A 9855-nucleotide genomic window follows, 5' to 3' on the forward strand; every position below is an offset into this window, starting at 1 on the left:
CAATATACCACGACGGCATATCATCCACAAAGTAACGGTTCAATCGAAAGATCTCACCACGTGCTGATAGAATATCTCAAATTATACATTGAAAATTCCAAAAATTGGAACGAATGGGTAGAATTAGCTATGTTTTCCTATAATACCTCTGTACACGAAGGAACGAAATTCTCCCCGCACGAATTAGTTTTTGGACATCTAGCCAGAGAACCTACTGGTGAAGTAATAATCGAAGAGAACATGGAACCAACTTACGCAGAATATCTCGAAGATCTGTTCGATAAAATTAACACCGTACAACGAATGGCAAGAGAAAATTTGATAAAATCCAAACTAAGATCAAAAGAATATTACGACCGACGAATCAACCCCCAAGATTAATAAATAGGAGATTCGATATATTTACTAAAAGAACCCAGTAAAGGAAAATTCTCCGATCAATATACTGGACCATACAAAGTGCTAGAAATCTTGCAGAACCAAAACGTCAAGATCGAAGTAAAAGGGATTCCGCGAACGGTGCATTTAAACAAGTTAAAACTAGCGCATAATCGAAATAAGCAATGTATAAAGCGATTTCAGTGGGCAACGTAGTGTGATAGTATATGTTATAGTGCTGTTCGTCGAATAATACAGATATCGAACACCTAAAAGGAAAAAGGAAAATTATTATACGTGTTTCAATTATTGCTTAAATATAAAACGTGTTAACTCAATGAACAATTAACTAGTGAAAGTGAAAGTTACCTTGTGAATAAGTGATCAACACACAAGAAAGTGTACGTGCAAGTATAGGTTATGGATCGTTGTTCGTGGAACACAATGTATGACAGCTACCTAAAATAAGTGAATAAATTAGTTTCAATTGTCTCAGTGCAAAATACAAGGTTACTAAATGTTATAACTATATTATGGATAAATCAAAAGGAGGTGTGACACTGTTCGTCGAACAATACAGATAGCGAAAACCTAAAAAGAAAAAAGGGAAAATTATTATGTGTACTCCAATTATTGTTTGAATATACAACGTGTCGATTCAATAAATAATTAAAAGAGGGAAAGTGAAAGTTACCTTGTAAACAAGTAATCATCATACAAGAAGGTCTACATGCAAAATAGGTTATGGCTCCCTGCTTGCGGAACACCATGTACCAGCTGAAAATAAACGAACGAATTAACTTCAATTGCCTTAATGCAAAGAGCAGCATCGCTAAATGTTATAACGGTGCTGTGGAGGCGTGGCACTGTTCGTCGAATGACACAGATAGCGGAAACTTGGAAAAAGAAAAGAAGTTTATTACGAGTGCTCCAATTACTGTTTGAATGTAAAACGTGTTAGTTCAACGAATAACGAAAACAGTGGAAGTGCAACTTACCTCGTGAACAATCAATCACCATACAAGGAAGTGTACATGCATGGATTTCACAGATTAACAAGAAGAAATAAAATAGCTGATAAATATAGAAAGTGGTTAGAAAATAATTAAGATAGATTAATTGAGAGTTAGTAATAAATATAACCGGAGTAAAAGGATATTTTATTATGTATTAATCTACGTAGTATTGTTATATTATTATATCTAACATGTAGAAGTGGATTTTGTAATGCACAATAGCGGTCGCACACACAATGCATTATACACATATTAAATTAAATGAATTAAACAGTACCTTTATAGCCACAGATAGAAGACGATTGAAGGCAACCGTAATAAGTATCCAAGGCATATCGAAGAATTGGATGACGTTGTGGGAATGATCCAGCTAAGTGACGCAGCATCGAATGAGTAGAATCTGAAGAATTACAGACAATGTTAATCTAATAAATAAATTTTAACCACTAATAAGGAAACTAATTCATATCATACATAAAATAATAACAAATAGCAAGTACATGCAATAATAAATTAATAGGGAAAATAAGGAAAGGTCAATAAACACAGAAATAGGTTAGAAATTACAATGTCAATCTAACAAATAAATTTTAATCACTAATAAGGGAACTAATCCATATCATACATAAAATAATAACAAATCGCAAGTACATGCAATAATAAATTAATAGGGAAAATAAGAAGGGTCAATAAACACAGAAATGGGTTAGAAATTAATCAAGATAGACTAACTAAATATTAACGAGAAGACATGACTGAACTCGGTGCAAAGGAATAAAGTTATGCCACACGAAAATAACTGGTAACACAGTACACAAACCATTAACTAAATTAAACGAGACTTATATAAATGCAAGTCACGTATAATCAAGACAAGGACTATTGAAATTCGGTAACAATACAATCCATGCTATCACATTTATCACAAGTAGCACACGGTATTGACACACACAATATCATGAAACACAAAACAATATTACAAAACACTACTAAATAAAATTATAGTGATTAACAATTAATTAGCTATTTCAACAACACGTTACTGTTGACATTAAACCAACGCCATACCAAAGACACGCGAGCGGCCATGTTGAAAAATTCGTCGCGCGCACATACAAATAATAGCCAAAGCAATATAATACAGCATCATAATAGCAATGTTAGGCACTAATATAAAAAAGAAATAATAAATAATATATATATACATTAACTATTTTTATATGTGTGTACAGAACTGATGGCGAACTCATCAACCATTCTCTGAACGACGGATGGAAGAACATGAATAGCAATCCGCACAGTGGAACTGTAAAGTATTTGTAAGCCACTCACGAAACCAAATACTGATGCTATCCACCTGTAAACAAACAACATTTATAACTATGCATATAATTTTCACTTATGTTCACCAATATATATATACACGCATGTTGTAAAGTAGGCGATATTTATAACATTCACTTCCATTGATAATGCAAGTGACTCATAAAAATAAGCCGTCATATTTATCATTGCACGCACATATAGATATGTCGGAGATGAAAGGAAAACCGGAGCCTTCCCTTTGCAATTTTGAAGAAGCCTTCTAATGCTTTAGCCTATATTTTATCATAACTGTAATTAAGCAATTGTTATTTGTAATTGTTTGACATTTGTGAAAGCGAAAGTGGGTTCGAGGTGACAACTGGTCGCCGAACGTAGCCACGGTCACGGGATAAACGTTTTGCCTGACGAAGGTGTGGATCGGTTGTATTGTTCTCCCTAGAAATCACATAGAATTGTACTTTAGAGATGCTGATATAATGGGACACACGTTGTATTAGGAATCAATCTCCAGACAGAAACTGCCTAGTATCGGCGTTTGGATCTTTCTCGACGTTTCCAAAAAGTATACAACAAACTTTTGACAGAAATTGCCTAGCAACAACGATTGGAACCTTCTCGATGTCTCCAGCGAGCATATAACAAACAAATGCAGTCGTACAGCGAAAAAGATTTTCATCAGATATTCATTCGTGTGATCGCCTTGGAAAGTGATACATCGAGCAATTTACCGAGTGTCTCAGCAATCGTATTTTTGTGTTTAGAATTATTCTACGCATAGCAAAGAGTTATCCCGTTGACCGTGGATTCGTTAGAACCCCGGAAACATTGTTAATAGTGTTAATTAAATTCATTATTCGTTAAACCTATCAATCGTTAATCTCATTATTCGTTAAATTTATTATTCGTAAAACATATTATTCGTACCTCTTATTGTTCGTTAAATTTATTATTCTTTAATCTAATTATTGGTTAAACTTAACGTCTGTTAATCTTATCATTCATTAAACTCAATACTCATAATATTTTGTAAAATCTTGTATATTCGCGTAAATATAATCTCTGTTTCGTAAAACGATGGCTAACTCAAACAAAGAATCGTTACGCGCCTTAAATCCTAATGATAATCCGACATATATATATACTCGAAGACAAGGTACATTTGTAATATTTATTCCTATTGATGATATATACTTATATATTTATAACAATAAAACAAATCTCATTTATACTACTTACCAATACGTACGCATATAAGTATATAATTACAACCCAAGTAGTATTCATAATATTTATTTTCACTGATAACAAGTACGTAAAACCTAAAATAAAACAAAAGTTGTATCTTAGATTATCGGTTTGATAGAATTCGCACACATATATATATTTCTGACAATGTAACCTTCATTTCTTTAATAATACAATATTGTATGTTTTATGTATTCGTTAAACTATTAGTTTTTGACTTCATGTATACTTATATTTCATAAATTGATAATATTGTATTTATTGCATAGTATTGGAAGCACTGTCTCTAATATTTACTAGGTTATTACATGTTCGGCATATATGTTTATACTTATATGTAACTCTCCAAATTGATTGATTGAAATATATTTATATATATATATATATATATTCCTGGCGTTTCAATTATTTTCCCCTTTTGTAGTTATTCTTATTTCGTGGTTTATTTAGAATTGTGTGTATATGTATTTTGTTTATTGGTTGGATCCGTTAATCGCCCTAGTTTTGTTAATCCTTCCTTTCGTTTCGTAGTGCCGTGTGTTCGTTTGTGCATTCAAATCCTTATTCGCGTGTTTTGTATAGAATGGTTTTCTTGTTCTTGTTACGGCACGTGCGGAGCGCGGGACGTGACACCCCCGCCCTTGGAGTTCAAATTTCCAAAGGAAATTTGACTGATGGTGTCTCTGAGTTCGCTCAAGGCGGACGTAGATGTCGTTGGTTGTTGAGTGACTACCGGTGTTATCGTCCATCATTCCCAGGATGTTTACTGTTTCAGGGACGATTGTTTTTCCTGTCGCTCCTCTGGCCAATGCGTTTAAGACTGCAGTTTTTTCTGCCGGGAACATGACGTGGTCCCGTAGTGCATCGAGGTCTTTTTGGGTATATATTCCGCTCGTGGCCAACGACGATGGTGCTGAATATCGCCACGTTTGGCGCACGTCCGGGCGGAGTTCCCGTGGTGCGATTCCCTTGCCAAACGTGTAGCTCCGAGTAGCATTCTGTTGTATGTCGTACCTTTACTTGTACCGAAATGCATTTGACTATATGGACCGCTTCTCCTGCGATCAAAGCCATGTGTCCTGGGTTTTGGTTATGGTGTATGCATATTCGTCGGGCGGTAAGTTTGCCAAGCTTAAAGCGTTCTCTATTAGTTTCTTCTATGTGGTGTATCTTTGTGTCAGTGTATCATGGTATAATGTTTTCATTTCTCGAGTTTATCAGAAATAGGAATAACCTTTTATAGAAAAAGAAAATTTTTATATATTATATTATTTTTTCTTTCCTTTTTTTCTTCTTTTTTTCTTCTTCCTCCCTTTTTTTTTACTGTTAAAACTTTTGTTTTATTTTAGGTTTTACGTACTTGTTATCAGTGAAAATAAATATTATGAATACTACTTGGGTTGTAATTATATACTTATATGCGTACGTATTGGTAAGTAGTATAAATGAGATTTGTTTTATTGTTATAAATATATAAGTATATATCATCAATAGGAATAAATATTACAAATGTACCTTGTCTTCGAGTATATATATATGTCGGATTATCATTAGGATTTAAGGCGCGTAACGATTCTTTGTTTGAGTTAGCCATCGTTTTACGAAACAGAGATTATATTTACGCGAATATACAAGATTTTACAAAATATTATGAGTATTGAGTTTAATGAATGATAAGATTAACAGACGTTAAGTTTAACCAATAATTAGATTAAAGAATAATAAATTTAACGAACAATAAGAGGTACGAATAATATGTTTTACGAATAATAAATTTAACGAATAATGAGATTAACGATTGATAGGTTTAACGAATAATGAATTTAATTAACACTATTAACAATGTTTCCGGGGTTCTAACGAATCCACGGTCAACGGGATAACTCTTTGCTATGCGTAGAATAATTCTAAACACAAAAATACGATTGCTGAGACACTCGGTAAATTGCTCGATGTATCACTTTCCAAGGCGATCACACGAATGAATATCTGATGAAAATCTTTTTCGCTGTACGACTGCATTTGTTTGTTATATGCTCGCTGGAGACATCGAGAAGGTTCCAATCGTTGTTGCTAGGCAATTTCTGTCAAAAGTTTGTTGTATACTTTTTGGAAACGTCGAGAAAGATCCAAACGCCGATACTAGGCAGTTTCTGTCTGGAGATTGATTCCTAATACAACGTGTGTCCCATTATATCAGCATCTCTAAAGTACAATTCTATGTGATTTCTAGGGAGAACAATACAACCGATCCACACCTTCGTCAGGCAAAACGTTTATCCCGTGACCGTGGCTACGTTCGGCGACCAGTTGTCACCTCGAACCCACTTTCGCTTTCACAAATGTCAAACAATTACAAATAACAATTGCTTAATTACAGTTATGATAAAATATAGGCTAAAGCATTAGAAGGCTTCTTCAAAATTGCAAAGGGAAGGCTCCGGTTTTCCTTTCATCTCCGACATATCTATATGTGCGTGCAATGATAAATATGACGGCTTATTTTTATGAGTCACTTGCATTATCAATGGAAGTGAATGTTATAAATATCGCCTACTTTACAACATGCGTGTATATATATATTGGTGAACATAAGTGAAAATTATATGCATAGTTATAAATGTTGTTTGTTTACAGGTGGATAGCATCAGTATTTGGTTTCGTGAGTGGCTTACAAATACTTTACAGTTCCACTGTGCGGATTGCTATTCATGTTCTTCCATCCGTCGTTCAGAGAATGGTTGATGAGTTCGCCATCAGTTCTGTACACACATATAAAAATAGTTAATGTATATATATATTATTTATTATTTCTTTTTTATATTAGTGCCTAACATTGCTATTATGATGCTGTATTATATTGCTTTGGCTATTATTTGTATGTGCGCGCGACGAATTTTTCAACATGGCCGCTCGCGTGTCTTTGGTATGGCGTTGGTTTAATGTCAACAGTAACGTGTTGTTGAAATAGCTAATTAATTGTTAATCACTATAATTTTATTTAGTAGTGTTTTGTAATATTGTTTTGTGTTTCATGATATTGTGTGTGTCAATACCGTGTGCTACTTGTGATAAATGTGATAGCATGGATTGTATTGTTACCGAATTTCAATAGTCCTTGTCTTGATTATACGTGACTTGCATTTATATAAGTCTCGTTTAATTTAGTTAATGGTTTGTGTACTGTGTTACCAGTTATTTTCGTGTGGCATAACTTTATTCCTTTGCACCGAGTTCAGTCATGTCTTCTCGTTAATATTTAGTTAGTCTATCTTGATTAATTTCTAACCCATTTCTGTGTTTATTGACCCTTCTTATTTTCCCTATTAATTTATTATTGCATGTACTTGCGATTTGTTATTATTTTATGTATGATATGGATTAGTTCCCTTATTAGTGATTAAAATTTATTTGTTAGATTGACATTGTAATTTCTAACCTATTTCTGTGTTTATTGACCTTTCCTTATTTTCCCTATTAATTTATTATTGCATGTACTTGCTATTTGTTATTATTTTATGTATGATATGAATTAGTTTCCTTATTAGTGGTTAAAATTTATTTATTAGATTAACATTGTCTGTAATTCTTCAGATTCTACTCATTCGATGCTGCGTCACTTAGCTGGATCATTCCCACAACGTCATCCAATTCTTCGATATGCCTTCGATACTTATTACGGTTGCCTTCAATCGTCTTCTATCTGTGGCTATAAAGGTACTGTTTAATTCATTTAATTTAATATGTGTATAATGCATTGTGTGTGCGACCGCTATTGTGCATTACAAAATCCACTTCTACATGTTAGATATAATAATATAACAATACTACGTAGATTAATACATAATAAAATATCCTTTTACTCCGGTTATATTTATTACTAACTCTCAATTAATCTATCTTAATTATTTTCTAACCACTTTCTATATTTATCAGCTATTTTATTTCTTCTTGTTAATCTGTGAAATCCATGCATGTACACTTCCTTGTATGGTGATTGATTGTTCACGAGGTAAGTTGCACTTCCACTGTTTTCGTTATTCGTTGAACTAACACGTTTTACATTCAAACAGTAATTGGAGCACTCGTAATAAACTTCTTTTCTTTTTCCAAGTTTCCGCTATCTGTGTCATTCGACGAACAGTGCCACGCCTCCACAGCACCGTTATAACATTTAGCGATGCTGCTCTTTGCATTAAGGCAATTGAAGTTAATTCGTTCGTTTATTTTCAGCTGGTACATGGTGTTCCGCAAGCAGGGAGCCATAACCTATTTTGCATGTAGACCTTCTTGTATGATGATTACTTGTTTACAAGGTAACTTTCACTTTCCCTCTTTTAATTATTTATTGAATCGACACGTTGTATATTCAAACAATAATTGGAGTACACATAATAATTTTCCCTTTTTTCTTTTTAGGTTTTCGCTATCTGTATTGTTCGACGAACAGTGTCACACCTCCTTTTGATTTATCCATAATATAGTTATAACATTTAGTAACCTTGTATTTTGCACTGAGACAATTGAAACTAATTTATTCACTTATTTTAGGTAGCTGTCATACATTGTGTTCCACGAACAACGATCCATAACCTATACTTGCACGTACACTTTCTTGTGTGTTGATCACTTATTCACAAGGTAACTTTCACTTTCACTAGTTAATTGTTCATTGAGTTAACACGTTTTATATTTAAGCAATAATTGAAACACGTATAATAATTTTCCTTTTTCCTTTTAGGTGTTCGATATCTGTATTATTCGACGAACAGCACTATAACATATACTATCACACTACGTTGCCCACTGAAATCGCTTTATACATTGCTTATTTCGATTATGCGCTAGTTTTAACTTGTTTAAATGCACCGTTCGCGGAATCCCTTTTACTTCGATCTTGACGTTTTGGTTCTGCAAGATTTCTAGCACTTTGTATGGTCCAGTATATTGATCGGAGAATTTTCCTTTACTGGGTTCTTTTAGTAAATATATCGAATCTCCTATTTATTAATCTTGGGGGTTGATTCGTCGGTCGTAATATTCTTTTGATCTTAGTTTGGATTTTATCAAATTTTCTCTTGCCATTCGTTGTACGGTGTTAATTTTATCGAACAGATCTTCGAGATATTCTGCGTAAGTTGGTTCCATGTTCTCTTCGATTATTACTTCACCAGTAGGTTCTCTGGCTAGATGTCCAAAAACTAATTCGTGCGGGGAGAATTTCGTTCCTTCGTGTACAGAGGTATTATAGGAAAACATAGCTAATTCTACCCATTCGTTCCAATTTTTGGAATTTTCAATGTATAATTTGAGATATTCTATCAGCACGTGGTGAGATCTTTCGATTGAACCGTTACTTTGTGGATGATATGCCGTCGTGGTATATTGTTTGATGCGGAATCTCTTTGCTACTTTCTTCATTAGTGAGGATGTAAAATTCGTTCCTTGATCAGTGAGAATAGCTCTCGGTGACCCGAAACGACAAATAAATCGCTTTACAAAAACGTCCGCTATCTCGGCTGAAGAGATTCCTCCTAGTGGAATCCCAATTGAGTATTTTGTTAATAAGTCTTGGATAGTTAATATATATTCGTTTCCCTTTTGGGTTTTTGGTAATGGACCTACAATATCCATACTAACCTTATCGAACGCTTTACCTGGTGTGTCTGTAAGTACCATTGGTTGTTTTGCTTTTATTCTTGTGAGTTTCTTCAATTGACATTCCTTACATGTTCTTACGTAATCTTGAATTTCCCTTTTCATATTTTCCCAATAGTAGTGTTGTCATATTCTTTGATAAGTTTTGGTAATTCCTTTGTGTCCTGCTATGCTTGATTCATGTTTTCTCGTATTATGCTGTTCCGCGCTTCCACAGGTGGAGTAATTACTT

At 33.7% G+C, this 9855-nt stretch overlaps 1 long non-coding RNA gene across 1 annotated transcript; it reads left to right on the forward strand.

The window, feature by feature from the left end:
- The first annotated feature begins 6449 nt into the window (after positions 1 to 6449).
- Positions 6450 to 8699, forward strand: LOC117239445. Its single transcript, XR_004494448.1, has 3 exons — positions 6450 to 6754; positions 7560 to 7682; positions 8199 to 8699. It is a non-coding gene; the product is annotated as an uncharacterized LOC117239445 (long non-coding RNA).
- The last annotated feature ends 1156 nt before the right edge of the window (positions 8700 to 9855 follow it).

The sequence above is a fragment of the Bombus vosnesenskii genome, unplaced genomic scaffold, assembly GCF_011952255.1.
Source record: "Bombus vosnesenskii isolate JDL3184/JDL3185 unplaced genomic scaffold, Bvos_JDL3184-5_v1.1 scf7180000013992, whole genome shotgun sequence".
NCBI classification, from domain to species: Eukaryota; Metazoa; Arthropoda; class Insecta; order Hymenoptera; family Apidae; genus Bombus; species Bombus vosnesenskii.